At 42.4% G+C, this 22,627-nt stretch overlaps 2 protein-coding genes across 5 annotated transcripts in view; one reads left to right on the top strand and one right to left on the bottom strand.

The window, feature by feature from the left end:
- The window catches only part of CALY (calcyon neuron specific vesicular protein), an 84,571-nt gene extending 75,028 nt beyond the window's left edge, over positions 1–9,543 (bottom strand). Inside the window, exons 1-2 of one of the 3 annotated variants that reach the window (XM_068255349.1) lie at positions 9,416–9,543; positions 8,727–8,827 (exon numbers count right to left, since the gene is read on the bottom strand). The gene's annotated coding sequence lies outside the window, so the exon portion shown is untranslated. Of the gene's footprint in view, positions 1–8,726; positions 8,828–9,398 lie in introns of all 3 variants that reach the window. The other 2 variants (XM_068255350.1, XM_068255348.1) reach the window with 2 other exon arrangements.
- The window catches only part of PRAP1 (proline rich acidic protein 1), a 290,117-nt gene that overhangs the window by 187,646 nt on the left and 79,844 nt on the right, over positions 1–22,627 (top strand). The window lies entirely within an intron of this gene.

Raw genomic sequence — 22,627 nt, 5'->3', positions numbered from 1 at the left:
ACCACTTTTGTAGTCCTGCTGTACCTTTCACAGATCCTTGGTAAAGCTGTATACACAGGCTAGATGAATCTCGGCCGAGTTGGCCAATAATGACCGTCTCTGCTAAGAAGTCAGCATGTGTACAACAGCCCCTGACCCCTAGGTGCATTGCCAGCAATCTGCCTGTCAGATCGCTTCAACAAAGCACCGGCCGAGAGCATTGTTCTCCCCACTCACGTAGCTCCCGCCTGACATCACACCTGTGCTACGTTGCTACGTTGTTTACAGCAGAGAGGCAGAGCAGTGTGAGGAAATTGCTCCTAGTACTTGTGGTAATGAGTGCCCTAACATACAGCATTAAAAAAAAAGGTTTTTTTAATTGATAGTATTCCTTTAATTTCAGTATAGTAATATATTAAGCATAGGTGTAGGTGTGAACAAGCATAGCCAAAATCACTCTATTATTCTTAGTGAATTACTGTATAAGAGCAGATTCATTGCTATAAAAGAGAGGCAGATGTGCTTGAAATCATCTTCTTACATTAGCAATGGTTACCTAAAAATATTGCATCTGAAAGAACCACTTACTGAATGTTCAAGGGCTTCAAGGTGAGAGGCTGAGTTACAGTAAATCTCCTTCTGAGAAGTAAGCTACAGAAAGCTGTAGCCACCATTATTATTATTATTGGATTTATACAGCGCTAACATATTACGCAGCGCTGTGCAATAAATAAGATTACAGACAATGATAATGTGGGTGACAAACAACACAACAGAGGTAATGAGCAATAAGATACACAATGCCCAATCATACACTGGAGTAGCAGTCCCAATAATACAAGTTCATGCTATTCCAGGGCCGTATTTGCCATAAGGCACTGTAGGCACGTGCCTACAGGCGCCTGATGATAGAAAGGCAGCCCACTCACCTTCCCGAGTGCCTCCCCCCTTCCCTATGTAGAGTCCTGATGATAGTGTAAATAAGACGTTACTCACCTTGCTCTTGTCATGCCACTGACGAGAACTCCCTTCAGTCAAGGTCACCTCTAACTATTTAACACTGAGGTTCCTCTAGCTACCTAATACTTGGGGGCACATCTAGCTACTTTAATAGTGAGGGTGCTTCAGGCTACCTAATACTAAAGGGCACCTGTTGCTACCTATGATGAGCAAGGGAAGTAAGGGGGAAGTGACAGCTGGGACAGCCAGCACACTTGCGGTGTGGTGGGGGTTTGTAAGGTCATGAAGGGCAAGGACATCAATGCCTATAAGCTCCTGTGAGGTAAATGCGGGCCTGTGCTATTCTGTGGGTATGGTGCACAATCAAGTATGATACACAAGCAGGGAGGGCCCTGCCAAAGTCTTACAAACTAAAGCACACAGTTTGTTCAGTTGGCAGCCGGTGGATGTAAGTGCATCCACACACAGTGAGGTGAAAACTTTTGGATAACAGGTTTTATACCAAGAAGAGCAGCAACAAAGCCACTTCTTCCCAAGGAAAACATCAAGGTATCAATTGAAAGGCTGAAATCCTTCAGAAAGAGCAAGGGTTGGACAGCTAAAGGCTGGTACAAAATTCTTTTCTATGATGAATCCACCTGTCTGGAACACCTGGAAAATCATTTGTCCAGACAAGTAAAGTAGAATGATTCCTGTGTCGTGCCAGCAGTGGAGCATCCTGAGACAATTCATGTGTGGAGTTGTTTCTCATCCAAGGGTGTGAGCTCACTCAGAATTCTGCCCAAGAATAATGTTATTAAAAAAAAATTGGATCAAAATGCCCTCCAAAAGCAACTTCTCCCAACAATATATTTGCAGTTGATGATGATGATCAGTGTATTTTTCAGCATGGCGGAGCATCACGTCACAAGGCAAAAGTGATACAGTGGCTCAGGAATCATGTCACAAGGCAAAAGTGATAGCAAAGCTGCTTGGGCATTGAACTCTCCAGATCTTTATCCTATCGAAAATCTTCAGACAGACTTTAAAAAGCAAGTGGACAAACTGAAGCCCACAAATTGTGATCAACTCTAAAACTAAAATAAGCAACAATGGATCACCACGATCAGTCAGGTTTAGAGATGGCTCGAACACGAACTTTCGAAAAAGTTTGCGAACCTGCGAACTTTGCGAACCGCAATAGACCTCAATGGGCAGGTGAACTTTCAAAACTTCAAACATTAATTCTGGCTACAAAAGTGACGGAAAAGATGTTTCAAGGGGTCTAACACCTGGAGGAGGGGCATAGCGGAGTGGGATACGGATTTGACGCAGAGCAGGGTTTTAAGGGCAGAAATCACATTGCATGCTAAATTGGAGGCATAAAATGCTTTAAAACATCTTGCGTGTGTATACATCAATCAGGTAGTGTAATTAGTGTACTGCTTCACACTGACAGACAAAACTCACTGTATAATGGACTGAAAACAGCTGTTTGTGTAGTGGTGGCCGTGCTGGACTGGTGCGCACCATGCCGAGAGTGCAGGCGATGGCGGTTTTCAAGCCCATATGGTCGCCGGGCTGAGGTAGCTCAATGACAGAACAACAGTGACTGTCCAGCTGATCAAATTTGGTCTGTCCACAATAAAGCAACAACCTTACTATCTTGGGTCAGGTGTGCTCCCCAATACACTCATATAGCCGGTCATTGCTTCATTGTGATACGCAAGCCCCTTCACAGCGGCAAGGTAACGATCACGAAGGGGAATTGACACATGTACCTGCCTTTTGTTTTGTTGTTGCAGCCGCAGTGCAGCCAGAACAATTAGGCAGGCATGTACACGCACCAGAAAAAATTATTATTGTTTTTTTAAAAATCCAGGAATCCACCTGGAGTCCTGGACCCTGTTGGCAGTGGCGGAGAAGGCAGTCAAGCAGCCTGCAGGCAGAGATGCTGTGTGGGGACTGGGGACCGACTTAGGCTTGGGGCAGGCAGTCACACGGCATGCAGGCAGAGATGCTGTGTGTAGGGACTGACTTAGTCTTTGGGCAGGCCTGACTGTGCTTTGCAGACCAGGCATCCGTGGTCAGATGGACCCTTGGCCCAACGCTATGTGCCAGAGATGACACCACTTGCCTTTCAACATCACGGTACAGTCTGGGTATCACCTTTTTTGAGAAATAATTTTGTCCTGGTATCTTCCACTGTGGTGTGTGGCTTTGCTTTTTTATGCTGCTTTTCCTCAGGTGGTCATCCCATTGAAGTTTGTGCTTTGTCATCATGTTCCTTCGTAAGGAAGTTGTCCCTACTCTTGGTCTTTCCATGGCTCAATTTTTGGTGGCAGAGAGTACAGATGGCATTGCTCTCATCTAAAACAGATACACAAAAAAATTTACACACCGCTGAGCCCTGGGATGATGGCACTTTGTGGGGTGTCAGAATCAAAGCAGGAGGAGGAAGATATGTCACGGTTCCATGCGGAAGCTGAGGAAGATGAGGTGTTCTGTGTTAAATAGTCAACTACGTCCTGACAATCTTGGGGGTTGATGGCACGTGCCTTCTGAACATAATACTTTGGTCCGGGGTCGCACGAAATCACAACAGCACGACCTCGAACAGACCTGCCGGGTGGCCTGCCTCTGCCTGTTTTGTCCATATTGGGGGGGATGAAGTGAAAGGTATGCACTGACTTGACTAATACAATGTGCCGTCACACAGGTAAAGTGAACAGGTATGCAGTGACTGGTATATAAAACTGTGTGCTGTCACACAGGTGCAGTGAACAGGCATGCACGGACTGGTATCAATACAATGTGCAGCTGTCACACACACAAGTGCAGTGAACAGGTATGCACGGACTGGTATTACAAATGTGCAGCTGTCACATACACAGGTGCATTGAAAAGGTAGACACTGAATGTGCCGGGCCTGGCAAAGTATAGCAATAGTGTCAGTGGGCCACACACACACACACACACACACACACACACACACACACACACACACACACACACACACACACACACACACACACAAACACATCACAAGAATATTAGCTATCAAAAGAGCTGTTTTGGGGTGCTTTTTAGCAACAAATATCAGCAAGGAGCAAGCTGACAGACCTCCTAACTATCGCTTTCCCTATCTCTCCACTGTCTCTCCCTTCTCTCACTAATACTGCAGCACACAGATTGAGAACATGGCAGACGCTGCTGCCTTATATAAGGGGGGGAGGGGGCTCCAGGAGGGAGTGCAGGCTGATTGGCTGTCATGTGTCTGCTGACTGTGATGTAGAGGGTCAAAGTTTAGCCCAGTGATGTAGTATAGAGGGCGGGTCGAACTCGCATAAAGTTTGCGTTTGATCGCAAAGAATAACAACAAAACACAATACATATGTCACTGTCAAAACTTTTGCAATAACGTGCGCCTTTTAGTCACATCTAGAACAAGAGAGAGGTTGTGAGGATGTGTAGGCCCATCTCCTGTGTCTGTAAAAGAACAGTGCCTGATAGAAGTCCTAGTGACTGTCCAGTCCCCATAGTATACTATTTGTTGTTGTTTTTTTCTGCTCTTTTTCACTATCTTGTGGATTTTTAAAAAACAGGTCAGACAGCAGCTGAATAATGGAACGATGGGTTTCTGATAAGAGTACTTCTTGCAATGACCTACTTGCATTGTGAAAAAATTCTGCACATACTATCACCCCACAGAGACACAGCTACACAAACTGTTTTAGGACACGCACGGCTACATGCTCATTTAAACCACACAACACACAGAAAGGTTTTCACTAAAGATGTGATGTCATAGGGACCTGAGGACCTACCCACATTAAAAAACACATTGACACTGATGAACAGTGATTATGTGATCACTATTTTCAACTAACATTTTAAGTATGGTAGTTAAAAGCTTCACTTCATAAACTAACTATGACTTATAACAATTTTTCTCTCTGTGGGCTGTGCAGTGATGCTTTTACTTTTGATCTTGGAGTACTGCTTTAATGCACACTTCAAATAAAACTAACATTATCTGCATCTTGAAATAATAGACATGCTCACCAAAGTACGGTAAGTTTTCATTGTTACTCCTTTTCAATAGCTTTTTGCTTATGTTTGATCTCCCATCTTGCAGATGTTGTCAGTACTATGTCCAGAACAGGGTGAACTGACAACATTTTTTAGCATGCTTTACCTCTAGTCACCTCCATCTGTCATCTAAAAGAGTTATCTGTCAGACAGAAGCAATTTCAAACCTTTTCCTTAGATGTACAAGGTAGGCAATGAGGAAGCCGATATCAAAAGACCACACAAGACCCTAATCAATAAGGAATGGCAAGTGCCAGGCTCTCACACACAGACCAGGTTGTCCAGCTGGTGTCACACCGCTCCATTATAGTCCATTATATAGGAGCAATGATGCCAACTTCTTAGCTACTTCAAAAATTACCAAGTCAAAATAATCTACCAGGTAGCTTCTACCTACAGATGCAAGCAACAACTAAAGCACATGCACAGCGACAGTCCAATAGTACTTTCATTACCAGAAGCTCCTGGTCAATTAAATGCATATCATAGCACCCTCTTCAGCAAGCCAAATAAGATAGCGCTTGACCAAATATCATGCTGACAATATCATGCTGTTTTCCGCAAAATTGTAATTAGCTGTAGCACATAATATATGACTTACCACTTTGCAAAATCATAATCCTCTACGCTGCTGAGTAAAAATTCAGGATGGCATATTGCACTAAGCTTGTCAGAGTCAGGAGAGACAGCACGCAATGTATGTGTGTCACTCAGGCATGTGGTGAGTGTGATCTACCCAGAAGTCCTTTGCAATCTACCATTAGATTGTGATCTACACAATGGGCACCCATGTACTAGGGCATTGCGTTTGCTTCTTGGTACCAGGGGGAGACAACTGCTACACTTGGATGCAGTGGAACACCTAGAGAGCAGCTTGAATGCCAATGAACTTGACAGCACCTGACACGCCTGGGACAGGAATAACACCAACAGGACTACCCGACTTGTGTGTGACAGCACGTATTCTTTGGACAGGAGCAATGCCAGCAAGACTACCTGATCTGTAATGAGATCCTGTATTCCATCCACCATCGGCACTTGCCAAGGCCAAGTGTTGGGTCTTGTGGGGCCTTATATCTAAATAAATGCAGATTGTTGTTCATGGAAATATAATACATCGCCTGATAATAAGCCCTGGTGCATCTTTGGAGTAAAAATTATTTTCAGTAAAACATAATACACGCCCTTACTTAAAATAACTACACCAAAGTTAACAGTTTGATGAAATCTCCATGTTCTCAACCACATCTTAGAACAACATCTCCCTTCTCCATAGATGGTACTCTTCCATTTCTAAGCATTGGGTAGGCAATGGCCTTCATGGCTCCTAGTCTATAAAACATGTGCTGTGTAATGAGTGCTATATATATTTTTTCTTAACTGTACTTGTAATATACTTGTGATGCAGTCTGCGCAAATCAAACTATGCCAATTACTGTACAAGGCAGAGATATCACATTCCTCCTTTATCTCTGCTTGAATAGCTCATTAGCACCTCTGAGATAGCTTATACCTTTCCCTATAGACAGGTGCTGTGCTGGCTTCCATTCTCAGTCCTCCTGCACATAGGAACTTATTGTGTAATTCTATTCAGTTAGGATACATTTCCCTAGAAAATAGCCATTGTATTCTACTGTAAGATTGGGTTAATATGCAAGTGTTGACTGACAATTATCTTGATGTTAATACAACAGAAAATAGCCTTGTATACACAAGGCATGTTGCCTGGCAGGGGTCAGGACACGGGTGATAGTACAGGGCTGAGGCTGAACAGATGTATTACTAGTCTCTAGGCTAGTGACACCTTCTGTTGATCTGTGTAGTGGGGTGGGGGGCTGACGAAGCAATGCTTGAGGAGTGTCACTGATTGGGTGGGGCGAGGGGGGACAACAATGCCCCCAGCCAGTGTTCAGCTCAATCGATCTGCCAGAATCACTCGCTGACAAGCTGAGAAATATAGGGGGCTTCTGTATGCATGCTAGATTCTCAGTAGAGGCGGTAATTATCGAGTTAAATCTAGTGTGTGTACATAGCTTGCCATGGAATATTCATCCTGATATATACTTCTGTTGGATTCAGTACACATGAAGGAACGACACCATATATTTCTATACATTCAACTCCCTAATTAGAGGGATCATTTTATTGCAAAGGTCATTTGTCTCCCAATGTGGCTGCCCTGTCCATAATGTGAACAGTTTTTTGCACAGTTCCTTGCCCACCTCCCCCAACAGGCAGTGCAACTGCCTAATTTACAGGTGGCTAAAATAGCACTGTAAATAACTATTAAAAACTATAATCATTTTTATTATGTACCAACAGCTGATCACATTTGCATGGATCTTTGTTAGTGAACCTGAGGAAGCCTGCAAGCAAAATGAATTGCCATCATATGTCTGGGTGCATGACACCACCCCACATCTAGAAGGAACTTCACAGCTGGTGCTTGTTGCTGGAGGAACTGATCATGTGTCAGGACTGTGGTTAGAAGCTACTGTATTACATGCAGTGATGAATCTTTACCTGCAGGCATAGATTGTTTCCCCACACAATGCAGCTCACAGACAAGCAAGAGGAGCCCCACAATTGCAAATTTGTCCAGACTATGGTTTTACGCTGGCGTGGATTACCTGTTATGATTGGAACAGGCACTGACACTGGAGATGGATGTGTAAGTCGAGTGGCGCATTGCTACTACAACTATGGTGAGAGAGTTTACAGTAAATCTGAATATTGTGATCTGAGCATTTTCAAGACATACCAACTATGTACTTCAGCTTCGCTAATTCTTTGGCCTAACTCCTGTCCTAAGTGCAAGCTTTGTGCTTTAAACTCTTCCTCTCCATGTGGCTGGATGACGTGTATCTATGCTTCCAGTGCTGTGGAGCACCAAAGTACTGTTGTCCAGAGATTATAGATACCTGGTTATAAACAATAAATAATTTTGTACGCTGTGCAATGGCTGGTGCTCAGGTTTTTGAGATAGTTTTAGAGTATGCTTGAGGGGCCATTACACTGCATAGTTTGTGGATCCACAGCAATCGTATTTTATTTTAAGCCCCTCTTCTGATTTTCCTTCCCCTTTAAATTATTTGCTAGTGAACATGAATTGATTATAATGCTAAGTAGCATATAAAATAAATCACTTGGGAAGTTTCACTCTGTAATTACTGCAGACATGTTGCATATTCTACACACTACAGACCATTACCTATTCACAGACTTTGATAATGCTAGAAATGCATATGGAATCTTCAGCATGAGTTTCAATACCATTATTATCTATTTAGCCCATAGAGTCACAATTGACTAACTGTAGATGTAAGCAATAAAGCCCAGTGCTGTCAATGATGCCTTGTGCTCCTGAATCACAAAACATTTGGAATCTGCTGTTTTTGCAAAACATTTATAAAAAATAAAAGCGAGGCCTGATTGGCCACTGCTGCAATCTGGAGATTTTATGCAATTTTTAATAGTCAGCATTTAAATATGGCCTTTCTGGTAGCCAAACAGCAGAGGTACATTTGTTACAATAGCAAATACACCGTTGTTAAAGAAATAATGTTCATAGGCATATTAACATGTAAACCTTAATGGCGGAAATACATATAGATTGATATTTACTAATAGGAAACATCTTTTACAAAATAAAAAAAGAAATGCTAATTTACGTGTAAATAGCAAACATCATTTTACTGGAACATGGAATCATCTACCGTAATGGAACTGCAACATTCTGGTGCTAGTAAACGGTATCAAGAAATGAAGATGACATCATGTTATATGCAGCTCTTTAAACACTGCAGCTGAAGACTTGCTGAAGAACAATGAAATAAGATACAAAATCAGCATGTGCATGGCTAATTCACCTGCTAAGTGTCCCTGTAATTTATCTAATGGCAAGATGCAAGTATCCATCAAATCAGCTCATTCTATGCTCTGTTTCATCAAAAGTAAGCCAATATCCTAATCAGTATACCTACTGGAGCACTGATGCCAAGAACAAAATTACTGCAAAATAGCTTTTTTTTGTATGTAAAACAATGAATGTACACATATCATCAATAACAAAAAAGATGAAAATAAATAATAGCATGTAGATGTTAAAAAAGGTGAATATAGCCTCAACGGCTTTGTCCTTGTATTTCATGCTTGGAAACATACTGGTATGCATTGTGTTTTGTAACTGCTTCATTGATCCAGCACACAAAGGGTTAGAAATAAGAAAAAAACTGAAAAAAGCAAAAAACAAAACTGGAAGCTACATGCATATGAGGCAATTTATAAACATGCAATTGCAATGCAAAGTCGTTTTATGTTGGGAAAAGAAAAAATTGCACATAACAGCTTAGAAATAATTACGAACAAAAAGGGTTAAAATGTATTACCCTGACCCCAGGATTACCTTCCGTCCAAGATCTGATGCTAGTATCAGGTGCTCCTGTTAGGATGTATATGTATGTGTGTATGCGTGAGGAATCTGATGGAGCCTGGTTGCCAAGGTGACGTTTCCTCAGACTGTCTCCCAAAGGGTGGGCTTAGAGATGAGAATACAGTTTCTATAAGCCTGACACAGACAGGAAAGCCTGAAAGAATAATGCTGGAACATAATCATGTTTAATCTTAAGCATGCTGCAAATAATGTATCATCAACTGCTTCACAATAAAAATAAAATGACATTTAAAGCAATTAACAGAGCGTTTATTATGAATAATGTATTAGATGCTTTCTTTACCACAGAATCCAAATGGCAAAGGATAATATGGAAATATTTTGAGCCAGGGAACTGTTCTGACTACCTTATGAGATCAGTGTGGACTTTTCTTCCTCCTGTTAGTTAAAATAAACATAGCTGCAGAAGGGAGTGGTTTTGAAGTGTGTGTTTTGACTTTTTCTGGAACAAAACAGCTGTTGTTTGGAAGGCTAAAGTTGTTGTCCATTCCTTTTTATGGCAATTTAAGTGAATAAGAGGCAATACGTGTTTTTATACTTCTTTAGGTTTAAACTTTTATTGTACATAAAATATAACTCCTGTTATAAAAACAAAAAACAGTTCGGTGGGGAGCAACGGAGGTCCTGGTGGTGCTGTGATGGTGAGCGGCAGTGTCAGGGCTGACAGAGATGCATTGGGCCAGATTTATAAAAGCATTACCAACAGTTTTTTCTTCTAAAACTGTGACCCTCACTGATAAGAAATTGCCCTTTTGTACCTCTTTCTTGCTCTCAGAAGCCATTTTCTGCTAGGAAAGTGTTTTATAGTTGGAATTTCTTATCAGTGAGGGTCACACTGTAGTCACTTCCTGTCTGAGTCAGGACGGAGTCAGCCACTTGCATACCTGATATTTAACTCTTTCAGGCAGATAAAGAAAAAAAGGAACACAGCATAGTTATTTGTGTGCTAGGCACTGTACATACACATGTCTATCTCATCATGTCACATGTCAGTTCGGGTATCCTTTAAGAGTAATTTAAAAATATAAAGAATAAGAATTATTTCTGAAACCAGTGTTAGTTACCTGGTAACATCCTTTTTAGTAACCTCCAGGACAGGTCCGCCATGAGACGACATAGGCTCCTCCCAGGAACAGGAAACGTTCCACTTGAGCACTCTATAAATTTTAAACCGACCCCTCTAACCTCAGTCAACCACAAGAACTGTTAACCAAAAAGAGGGTCATTATACCATGTACCTATATACATAACTGCATACATACATAAATACATTTCCATACACATATATCTATACATATATATATATCCCGTTATCCGGGTGGGTTACGGACCTGTCCTGGAGGTTACTAAAAAGGATGTTACCAGGTAACTAACACTGGGTTTTCCAGTAACCTCCAGGACAGGTCCACCATGAGAAGATGAGCAAGAAGATCTTACCAATTCTAGGGTGGGCCGACTGCCTGTAGAACTTTCTCCCCAAAGGATTGTTGTCATGCAGTCATCAGATTCACCCTGTAATGTCTTGAGAAGGTGCCCATACTTGACCACGTAGCGGCTCTACAAATTTCTTCTGGCGTAGCACCCGCTCTGTAGGCCCATGATGTGGCAGCTGCCCTAGTTGAATGAGCCTTAACTGTACCTAGCAGTGTAGATCCTGCTAACCTATAGGCCTCTTCTATACATATCTTTATCCACTTGGCTATAGTTCTTTTAGACATCTTTCTACCCTTTGTAGCTCCTGTGGTATTGATAAATAGAGCTCTTGATTCTCTGAAATCTGCTACTCTATCCAAATAAGCTATAAGGGACCTTCTGACGTCCAAGGATGGTTCTTCATTGAATGATGGTAGTACAATTTCCTGTGACCTATGACATTTTGTAGCTACCTTAGGAAGGAATTCCTCACATGTTTTTAATATCACCTTGTCCTTAAACATTAGACAAAAGGGTTCGTCACAGCATAAGGCTTCCAGCTCGCTCACTCTTCTGGCTGAAGTAATTGCTACTAAAAAAATTACTTTCATTGTCAATTGTCTTATCGGAATTTCCGTTATTGGTTCAAATTGGTCTCCCTTTAAAATTCTTAATACTAAGGATAGATCCCAAGAAGGAACCTTCCTATTGATTATAGGCTTCTTTCTTTCTATAGACCTAAAGAACTGAATAATAAGGGGATCGTTTGCTAATTTTATGTCCAGATAAGTAGATATTGCTGTCACCTGTACCTTCAATGTACTGAGAGCAATATTCTTCTCTACTCCGTCCTGCAGAAATTCTAACACTGTGGGTATCACTCCTCCGGAAAATCCTGATTGTTCCTTCCACATGTTGAAAGTCTTCCAGTATTTTAAGTATATTTTCCTGGTTATCTTCTTTCTACAGTCCAGAAGTGTACTGATAACTCTTTCTGAAACCCCTCTCTTCCTTAAAGGAGACCTCTCAGAAGCCAGGCAGACAGGTTTAGATTTGGTATGTAACTTACACTTCCTCTCTGCACCTGAGACAGCACTTTCCCGTGAGGGAGTCTCACTGGTCCCTCCAGCCTCATCTTCAGGAGAATTGGATACCAGCTTCTCCCTGGCCAGTCTGGAGCTATAAAGATTAAAGTTGCTCTGGTCTGCATTAATTTCTGCAAAACTCGGGGTATCAGTTGAATTGGTGGGAACGCATATGCCTTCTTGAAGGTCCAACATTGACTGAGCGCGTCCACTGCCTCCACCCCTTCTCCTGGATTTAAGGAATAAAATCTTCTGCATTTTATGTTTCTTTTGTTCGCAAAAATGTCCAGCTGGGGCTGACCCCATTTCCTGACTAAGGTTCTGAAGACCTTCCTGGATATTTCTATCTCGGAATTCGATAGTCTGTGTCGGCTTAGAAAATCCGTCATGCTGTTCAAGGAACCCTTTAGGTGGACTGCTGATAAGGATAGGAAATTGTCTTCCGCTATCGTTAGGATTTCTATTGCCAGGTCTAGAAGCTTCTTTGACCTTGTCCCCCCTTGGCGGTTTATGTTGGCTACTGTTGTCGTATTGTCTGTCCTGATCTGCACATGTTGCCCTTTCAGTAACTGTACTGTCCGTAATAATGTCTCTTTTACTGCTCTTAGCTCTCTGTAATTTGACGACTGGTGCCTTATTAGTCTTGGCCAGAGACCCTGGAACATCTTCCCGTCTAGATGAGCTCCCCATCCTAGGAGACTTGCATCCGTGGTAATATATCTTTGTGTTGGGATTGTCCATAATCTTCCTTCGGTTAGAATCTTTTCTGACGTCCACCATTCTAATGACTTTAATACTGTCTCTGGACATGTTACCTCTGTTTCCAAATCCTCCTGCTTTTTGCTCCAGACTTCCATCATCCAAAATTGGAGTTGTCTTGTGTGCAATAACGCCCACTGGATTGCAGGGGATGTTGACGTCAGAAATCCTAGTATTCGCATGACTTCTCTTATTGTTAGATTTGGATATGTTATACAATCTTGTATTATCCTCTTTAACTTTGTCATCTTTTCTTCTGTTAAGTACAGCCTTTCTTTTTCTGAGTTTATGACTACTCCTAGAAACTGTATCTTTGATGTCGGTTCCAATACCGACTTCTCCCAATTTATCAGCCAACCGAGAGCTTGAAGTTGATCCAGCACCTTCTTCGTGTCCTCCTTTGCCTGTTGATAAGAGTCTGCCACTACTAGTAAGTCGTCTAGATAGGGAATTACCAGAATTCCCATTACGTGAAAGTCCTTTATCACCTCCCCAATTACTTTCGTGAATATGCGGGGTGCTGATGAAATGCCGAAGGGCAGGACTCTGAACTGGAGGTGCTGGATTGAATCTTTCCGTTTTACCGCAAATCTGAGAAATTTTTGTGACGACTCTCTTATTGGGATATGCCAGTAGGCGTCCCTCAGATCTATATTCGTCATGACGCAGTTGGGGTTTAGCAAGTTTCTCACAGAGAAGATTGATTCCATCCTGAATCTTTGATAAGTCACAAACGGGTTTAAAGGTTTTAGGTTCAAGATTAACCTGAATTTGCCCGTCGGTTTCTTTACTAGAAAAATCGTAGAGTAAAATCCCTTGCAATGTTGATCGCAAGGAACCGGAACAACAACTTTCTCCTCTATCATATCCCTTATGATGCCTTGTAAGGCCTGACGCTTTTGTATGTCCCTTGGCAGAGGAGTGGAAACAAACCTGTTTCTTGGAAGTGATTGAAATTGGATCTTGTACCCTTGATTTACCAGACTGAGGATGAAATACTTTCTGCTTATTTCCGTCCATTGAGAATAAAATTGTGTTAGACGACCCCCAACTCTTTCTTTGGCGTCACTTCTTCTCTTGGTTTTCTGGGTTCCGAAAAGGAAAATTCCTTTTCGTTCCCTCTCTGTTGATAGCCCAGGGTTTCCTTCTCTGCTGAGGTTTATCCCTGCTTTCCTGTCTATTTCTTCTGAAGAACCTCTTATTCTGTATAAATTTCTTTTTCTTTGGGAATCCCTTCTTTCTATCTCCTGTTCTCTCCAGTATCTCATCCAGCTGGGCCCCAAACAACAGGTCTCCATCAAAGGGTATGTTACACACCCTTGCTTTTGAGGCCTGACTGCCTTCCCAATTCTTTATCCATAAATTACGTCTTGCGGAATTAATTAAAGCAGAAGTTCTTGCATTCACTCTTATGTTTTCTGCTGCTGCGTCTGTTATGTAATCCGTAGCCTTTGACACCACATCTAATGACTCTAGGATCTCCTCTTTAGATGCTCCTCTCTCTACCTTTTCTTCAACGTCCTTTACCCATAAGGCTAATACCCTGGATACACATGTTGCAGCTGCTGGTCGAAAAATTTGCTCCTGCTGACGTCCATGCTTTCTTAAGTGCAAACTCCACCTTCTTATCCTGTGGATCTTTAAGATATCCCAGATCCTCAAAAGCTAATTCGTTATCCTTATTAACTTGAGAGAATGCTGCATCAAGTCTAGGACATCGATCCCATACTTTGGCATCCGCTTCAGCGAATGGAAACCTCTTAATAAACCCCTTAGACATGAACAACTTTCTATCTGGGTACTTCCATTGACTAAGAATCGTATTCTTTGTAGATCTATGTACCGGAAATGTAAGTGGCTCATCCGGTTCCATTCCCTGGTACAATCTATCATGTAAAGATATCTCTTCAGATTTCTTTGGTTCAATTTTTAAAGTCTTATTGATCGCCAATATCAGTTGATCAGTCTCATCAGCCGGAAATCTAAATCTAGACACCTTCTTTATTTCTGATATACTCTCCATACTCTTGGTTGAAGATATTTCAGATTCATTATCATCCTCCTACTCCCCTTCTTCAGCCTCTTCATCTTCAGAGGAAGAAATGATAGGTCTTTTGGTGGAGGATTTACTCTTACTCTTACTCTTTGCTGGCTGTTCAGACCTTGTTTCACCAGTACAAGGTACAGGAGTTGCCAGTGCAGCCGTACTAGCGCTAGCACTAGACGTATCTGTAGGTGGGGTCATAGCAGCAGAAAAAACTTCCTTTAAGGATTTAATTGTATCAGACATTTCTTGTTTAACTGCTGTCATAATCTCCTCTTTCAAACCCCCTGATTGCTCTTGAATTAATTTTACAAAACAGGGTTGGCAAAACTGTTTAGTGTACGTATGGGCAAGTTTTGTGTCACAGAGCGGGCAACGCCTCCTAGGCCTTGAAGGGTCAGCAGACTCTGTGCCCTATAATAAAACACAATAAAAACCAAATGTCAATCCTCTGCCTACAACTGTAGCTATAATGACACCCAGGTGCATAAAATTCTCAGAGCGTGATTAGAGTAATCATCCGTTCACCAGAATGAAAAAAGGTACATGTATATCAATAAACAATACATAAACCTTAACTGAGGTACTCTGGGGAAAAAAATATATACAATATATGCAGAGACAAAAGGCTTTCTAAATTCGTAATAAGACATCTAGATGAATTAGCAACAAAGTGACTGCCAGATGTCCCAAAATATATGCATGGATATACATACTAAGCCCTGCATAAATTCAAACCTCAGACAGACGCAATATATACATTAATAAGTATCCTCTGTCAAAGTAAGAGACCTCAGATCAGACGCTTAAGCAGTATCATATGCTATGTGTCTTAATATTTATAATCAGATCAGACCTCAGCATAGACGCGATATAGGGATCCTCGGCTCATACCATAAAGGTCACCAAGCCTTCCGCCCATCTTACCTTTCCCGGCTCCTGCTTAGCGTCCATCCTGCTCCGCTCGCACAACGAAATGCCGAGCCATGCAGGTATCCGGCGTCTCTTCACTCACGCGACCGGAAGTGACGTCGCGTATGGGCGGAAGTCCGCTCTACGAGCGCCGCCATTGAGGGCAACCCGATTGCCAATCACTCCGGACGCCCAGGATTGCCCCACGTCACTTCCGGCGCGCCACAGCCTCCGCCAAGAGAGAATCATGGACGCCGCTCGCGTCCTCGGAACCACCACCACCCGGGCAGCCAAGACGCATTCTAAGAAGGTAGAACAGCCGACCTTCTTACATCGGACCCCCATCCTCTCCAGGCAGGCCCACCATGCGTCGCCAACCAAATTTATAGAGTGCTCAAGTGGAACGTTTCCTGTTTCTGGGAGGAGCCTATGTCGTCTCATGGTGGACCTGTCCTGCAGGTTACTGGAAAAAATACATTTATTAACTCATTTAATCCTCTCAAAAAGGTGTGGATTTGTGTGTTGACTTCACCACACCAGAATATCACATAATATAAACCTTCCACATTTAACCTGTGGCTTGGGGCCACATCTTGTCCTATGACAGATTTTTATGTGACCACAATCCCCCTTATGGTGCCCATACATGGTACAATTTTTTTTTCTTCCAATCACCTTTTCTATGTAGTATAAGGTTAAATCAAGTGAATACACTGAAAGGATAATTCCCTTATATTACCAGTGCATACCACTAAGGCTGCATCTGAAATGACAACCAGCTCATGTGTGCAGCACCTCTAATAGGCTTTCTGCAAACTTTGCATTCAATTCAGATGCAAATCATATACAAAACTGCTACTACTTATCATGCAAACAGGAAACTCAGGAGAAGGGGCTGGTAGCAGCTAACCTGATAGTTATATACTTGCAGAGTTAAGAAAAAATGGGGGGAAGGCTGCACATCCCTAAACACATCCTGCAATTGAATGGTTAATCGCATAGGCATACACCGCCTCTATTAGACTGAAAAATGCATGCCCTGCATCCAAAACAAGTGCTAACATTTATTACACTAGGAGGAACTTTAGCTTCCATTATGGTTTGCATGCAAAGTATAATGTAGTAGACACTTGCGCCACGGTGAGGCAACCCTCCGAGCAAGTGACCTAACCTGAATTTAAAACCTTGGGAGCAGTTAAGCAAAAAAAATGTGTAACTTACATTTTGTTGGACAGGGAGGAGAGCGCCAGCGCATACCACTAAGGCTGCATCTGAAATGACAACCAGCTCATGTGTGCAGCACTTCTAATAGGCTTTCTGCAAAGTCCAACAAAATGTTACACTTTTTTTTTGCTTAGCTACTCCCAAGGTTTTAAAGTTAGGTTAGGTCACTTGCCCGGAGGTTTGCCTCACCGTGGCGCAAGTGTCTAGTACGTTATACTTTGCATGCAAACCATATTGGAAGCTAAAGTTACTCCTAGTGTAATAAATGTTAGCACTTGTTTTGGATGCAGGGCATGCATTTTTCAGTCTAATAGAGGCGGTGTATGCCTATGCGATTAACCATTCAATTGCAGCATGTATTTAGGGATGCACAGCCTTCCCCCCATTTTTTCTTAGTTCCCTGATATTACATAGAAATGGTAAGATTGGATGAAAAAAATTGTACCATGTATGGGCACCATTAGGCTCAGTATATCATGGGCAACAACGTGGAGCTGGAACTGGTAATAACCTTCCACTACTTGCTCACTTATGAAAGGTGCCAGCAGTCTAGCACAAATGTTAAGGAGGCATACTATTGTGAGGTGAAGACCAGCAGTGAATCAAGTATTTAAAATATAAAAACAGCTGGAATTGAAATGTATTGACCATTAGGGGGGGGGGGGGTAAGATGGTTCTTTGGACTGCCAATACATCAGAGTAAAGTGTCCAGAGTGAACTGCTGGGCTGGGGGAAATATAGGCGACAACAGGGAAATACTATTTCCTCCTCCTACTGACTTGTCTTCCCTTAAATTGAACCACTTGGAGAATACTTGCGAGTGTGTGTATTGGGACAAAATCAGGACTACACTCTGATTGCAGGGAGAGGTTCTCCAAACAACCGACACCCCCCCCCCCCCCATCCACACACAGCACAATATTAATAGCATCCCCAGTGAACACTCAGTGAATCAAAGGAGGTGGGGAGAAGCCAAGCCTTAAAGGGGAACTGGAGTAAGAGGTATATGGAGGCTGCCATGTTTATTTCCTTTTAATCAATACCAGTTGCCTGGCAGCCCTGCTGGTCTATTTCTCTGCATTAGTATCTGAATAACACCAGAAACAAGCATGCAGCTAGTCTTGTCAGATCTGACTTTAAAGTCTGAAACACCTGATCTGCTGCATGCTTGTTCAGGTGCTATGGCTAATAGTATTAGAGGTAGAGGATCAGCAGGGCTGCCAGGCAACTGGTATTGCTTAAAAGGAAATAAACATGGCAGCCTCCATATACCTCTCTCTTCAGTTCCACTTTAAAGAGAGCCTGAGGTGGGCTCAAAAAAAGAAAAAAAAAAAGAAAAAGTAGGCTACCTGATCCATGGGGCTAGGCGGATCAGGTAGCTGCAAAAACCGCTGCACTTGCCTACTTTCATGACCTATAGGTCACGACGCTGGGATGATAGATTAATTCTCTCATCCAGCATGCAGGGAGGCTAGGGAGCGGCAGGGGGCGTGGCTATGGAAAGAGAGCTGCCCAATGATAGCTCTGGAAATCCTGTAAGAATGCCCCTGGTGGGCGTTTTGAACAGGGAATCCCTCTCCCTGTGTTTACCTCCGAGATGGTGACAAATAATGTCGCCAATCTCGGGGGCTATTGTGTGGAGGTTGGGGGGGGGGCAGAGATCGGTGGTGTGGGGTCACAGAGGCATGTCGTGAGGCAGAGAACATGCCTCTGTGTCCCATCTGCCCACCTGGGGTTTTCTCCATTAACGGTACATTTTTTCACTAAATGCAATCTTTCAATGTGATTTGAATAATAGTAACTAATTGGAAGGCAATTATAGATTGTTCACAATCGTACTGAACGATTCCTCCTTCAAATTTGATCCTAAAATCCAACTTTTGGAACAATTTTATTCTATTTAGCAGTCTACCAAAGAATCGTTCCTTATCAAATGCCTTCATAAATGGCGAATTTTCTATATCCTAAAGGATGAAGGTGGAAACTCAATGGTGGATGACCAAGGTAAGGCAGAGTTATTAAATGCTTTCTTTGCTTCTGTCTTTACAAAGGAAACAGCACTGTTGCAAATTACAGAGGCGGAAGAGTCTCAATCTTCTAACTGTAATATTAAATACTTAACGCAGGAAGAAGTAAAGGCAAGACTAAATAAATTAAAAATAGACAAGGCACCTGGCCCGGATGGCATGCATCCTCGGGTCCTAAGGGAATTAAGTTCAGTTATAGATAAACCCCTTTATCTTATCTTTTGTGACTCTCTTGCAACTGGCAGAGTCCCAGTGGATTGGCGTACAGCCCACGTTTTCCCATTATTTAAGAAGGGCAAAAAATCAGATCCAGGAAATTATAGACCTGTAAGCTTAACATCAGTTGTATGCAAACTATTTGAGGGGTTACTAAGAGATACTATGCATGACTTCATAGTAGAAAATAATCTTATTTCTCAGCATCAACATGGGTTTACTAAAGACAGGTCCTGTTTGACTAACATGCTCAGCTTTTATGAGGTAGTGAATGCTAATATGGATATTGGGAATGCTGTAGATGTGATATACTTAGACTTTGCTAAGGCCTTCAACACTGTTCCCCACAAAAGTCTGGTGCAAAAGATGAGGATGCAAGGACTGGGGAAGAGTCTGTGTGCTTGGATAGGGAACTGGCTAATGGACAGAAAACAAAGAGTTGTGGTCAATGGATCATACTCAAAATGGGAGACTGTTAGCAGTGGGGTCCCACAGGGGTCTGTACTGGGTCCAGTGCTCTTCAATTTATTTATTAATGACCTAGTGGATACAGTAGTGAGCAATGTTGCTATTTTTGCAGATGATACAAAATTGTGCAGAATCATCAACTCTAAGGAAGATAGTGTTATATTGCAACAGGATCTGGATAGGATGGCTATATGGGCACATACATGGCAGATGAAATTCAATGTTGACAAATGTAAAGTCATGCATTTTGGTCGTACCAATGGTCTAACACCATACAAAATAAATGGGATACAGTTGGGGACATCAAACTTGGAGAAGGACTTAGGAGTACTCATCGACAACAAGTTAAATAATCGTACTCAATGCCAAGCCGCTGCAGCTAAAGCTAACAAAATTTTGGGATGCATTAAAAGGGAAATAAAAACTCGAGATGCTAGCATAATATTGCCCCTGTTTAACTCTCTAGTAAGGCCACATCTGGAATATGGAATTCAGTTCTGGGCACCACATTACAAAAAAGATATTGCAGTTCTAGAGCAGGTGCAGAGACGAGCAACAAAATTGATACGTGGGATGGAAGGTCTCACTTACCAAGAAAGGTTAGATAAACTGGGTTTATTTAGTCTAGAGAAAAGACGCCTTAGAGGAGATCTAATTAACATGTATAAATACATCAGAGGGCAATATAATAGCTTGGCGGATGAGCTTTTTGTCCCTAGGCCTTCTCAAAGGACTAGAGGACATGATCTGCGCATGGAGGAAAAACGTTTTAGCCATTTATTTAGGAAAGGGTTCTTTACAGTAAGAGTGATTAAGATGTGGAATGCATTGCCACAGGAAGTCGTTATGGCAAACTCTATACCTGCATTTAAAGGGGGCTTAGATGCTTTCCTTGCGTTGAATGACATCCATGGCTACAATTACTAGGTAATGCCAATGATGTTGATCCAGGGATTTTATCTGATTGCCATCTGGAGTCGGGAAGGAATTTTTACCTTGTAAGGGTTTTTTCGCCTTCCTCTGGATCAACAGGGATATGTGAGGGAGCAGGCTGGTGTTGTACTTTGTACTGGTTGAACTCGATGGACGTATGTCTTTTTTCAACCAAAGTAACTATGTAACTATGTAACTCGATCATAAAAATCACACTGAAAGATCGCATTTGGTGAAAAAATTGTACCGTTAATGGGCACCTTTAAATACATAGCAGGCAGTGGTCAGGTCAATGACCTCAAAATTCTTCCAGTGCAGTGACAGCCCAACCTCAGCAGTTAGCAGTAATAGGCAGTCCCCTGATTTCTCTCAGCAGCCTCAAGTGGTCCAGTTCTCTTTCAAGGGTTAGACACTTGGGGGAGGGGGAGGGATACGCTTTGGGGTGCACTTAGCCCCTCTCAAAGTGTTACATTTCCCCTCATACTGGTAACTTTATCACAAACTTTACCTCTACACAGAGCTGGGCCGAGGCAAGAGAGGCTCCAGCCTCAGGGCGCAGTGTAGGAGGGGGCGCAAAACTCACTCAGCTATCATTCCCCTATTGTGTTTGAAGCAGAGAGAAATAAGGAAGGGGATACATGACAATGATTGCAAGCCAGATAACTAGAGATGAAGGTGTTGGAGGTGTTGGGGGCCCTGGGGAGACTCTTATTCTAATAGCAATCAGTGTGTGATGGCTGGGGTGGGAGGGATGGAGGGGCGCACTTTGGTGTCTCAGCCTTGGGTGCTGGAGGACCTTGTCCCAGCTCTGCCTCTACAGCTACACTAAATTAAGACATTGGTTCCTCTGTCAAGAACATTCACCTATGTGATCAAACAATGAATATATCAGACAGCACAATCATTATCGCCTTTTTTAGTAAAACATTTAGTGCACTTACTGCCTACACACACTTCAGCACAATAAGAACATAGAGTGCAGAGCATACAAAGTGGGCATTAATTAATTTATGACTGGCATGTGCAGTGCAGTAGAGGCTCAGTGCCTTAAAGATATCTTTAAATAACCTTATTTTATCAAATGAAGTCCTCAGCAACCACTCCTTCCTTTAAATACAGCCAGGAGGGCTTGTGCAGGGGCGTATCTGGGTGACATAGCGCCTATGGCAAACACTGAAATTGCGCCCCCTCCCCCAACAGACCACCTTTTCCCATAATAACAGCTTATTTTCTTGCAATGATACAAGTCTCCCCACTATAGGTTGCTAAAGTTAACCCCCAAGTAAAAATAACCAGAGGTAGCACCCTAGTATAGGTAGCCCGAGGTAGTTCACCCAGTATAAGTAGACCCATGTTTAAGTTACTCTCCCAGTATATGTAGTTAGAGATGTCTCCCCAGTATAAGTAGCCTTCTTTAGCATAAGTGGTAAGAGGTATCCCCCCAGTATAAGTAGTCCCTCAGTATAGGTAATGAGAGGTTCCCCTCAGTATAAGTAACCCCCCAGGATAGATTTGGCAGGTGTCCCCAGTATAAGTAGACCCCCCCCCAGTAATGAAAGATATCCCCCAGTATAATACAAACGCCTGAGAGGCATCCTTCAGTACGGTGGTGAAGCATGAGGGAGGAGGAGGCAGCCATGGCGCCCATGGTGTTGTGACGCCCATGGCACAAGCCATGCCTGCACCCTTCTAGATACGCCTCTGGGCTTGTGGGTCACTTGACTGTACAGTAACAGCGGTTAATCAGAATACAATAGCAAATAGCAGGTGCACTTCAAGAAAAGATTTAAATAAAAATAATCTGAAAACAGGACAACTGTATAGCAAAGCTCAGAAATCAATATATGGATTCATGAGATTGGAAACCTTTAGACTTGTTCACGTGTCAAAAGTCAGTCATACATTTATTGAATACATTCTTACCTAATAGAAAAGCTGACACAAAAAGATAAACATGAGATAAATAAATGGTTTCTCTGAAGACAGATAAACTGCATCATTTTTCAATGGCTTAGGTCTTCAAAACAGCATATACAGTATACAAACTTATGCAGTGCCGTAAAAAACTATCCATATTCCCCAA

This window comes from Hyperolius riggenbachi, chromosome 10 (assembly GCF_040937935.1).
Source record: "Hyperolius riggenbachi isolate aHypRig1 chromosome 10, aHypRig1.pri, whole genome shotgun sequence".
NCBI lineage: Eukaryota > Metazoa > Chordata > Amphibia > Anura > Hyperoliidae > Hyperolius > Hyperolius riggenbachi.
Note: the sequence above shows the minus strand (reverse complement) of the source record. Positions and strands in the feature narration are given on the sequence as shown.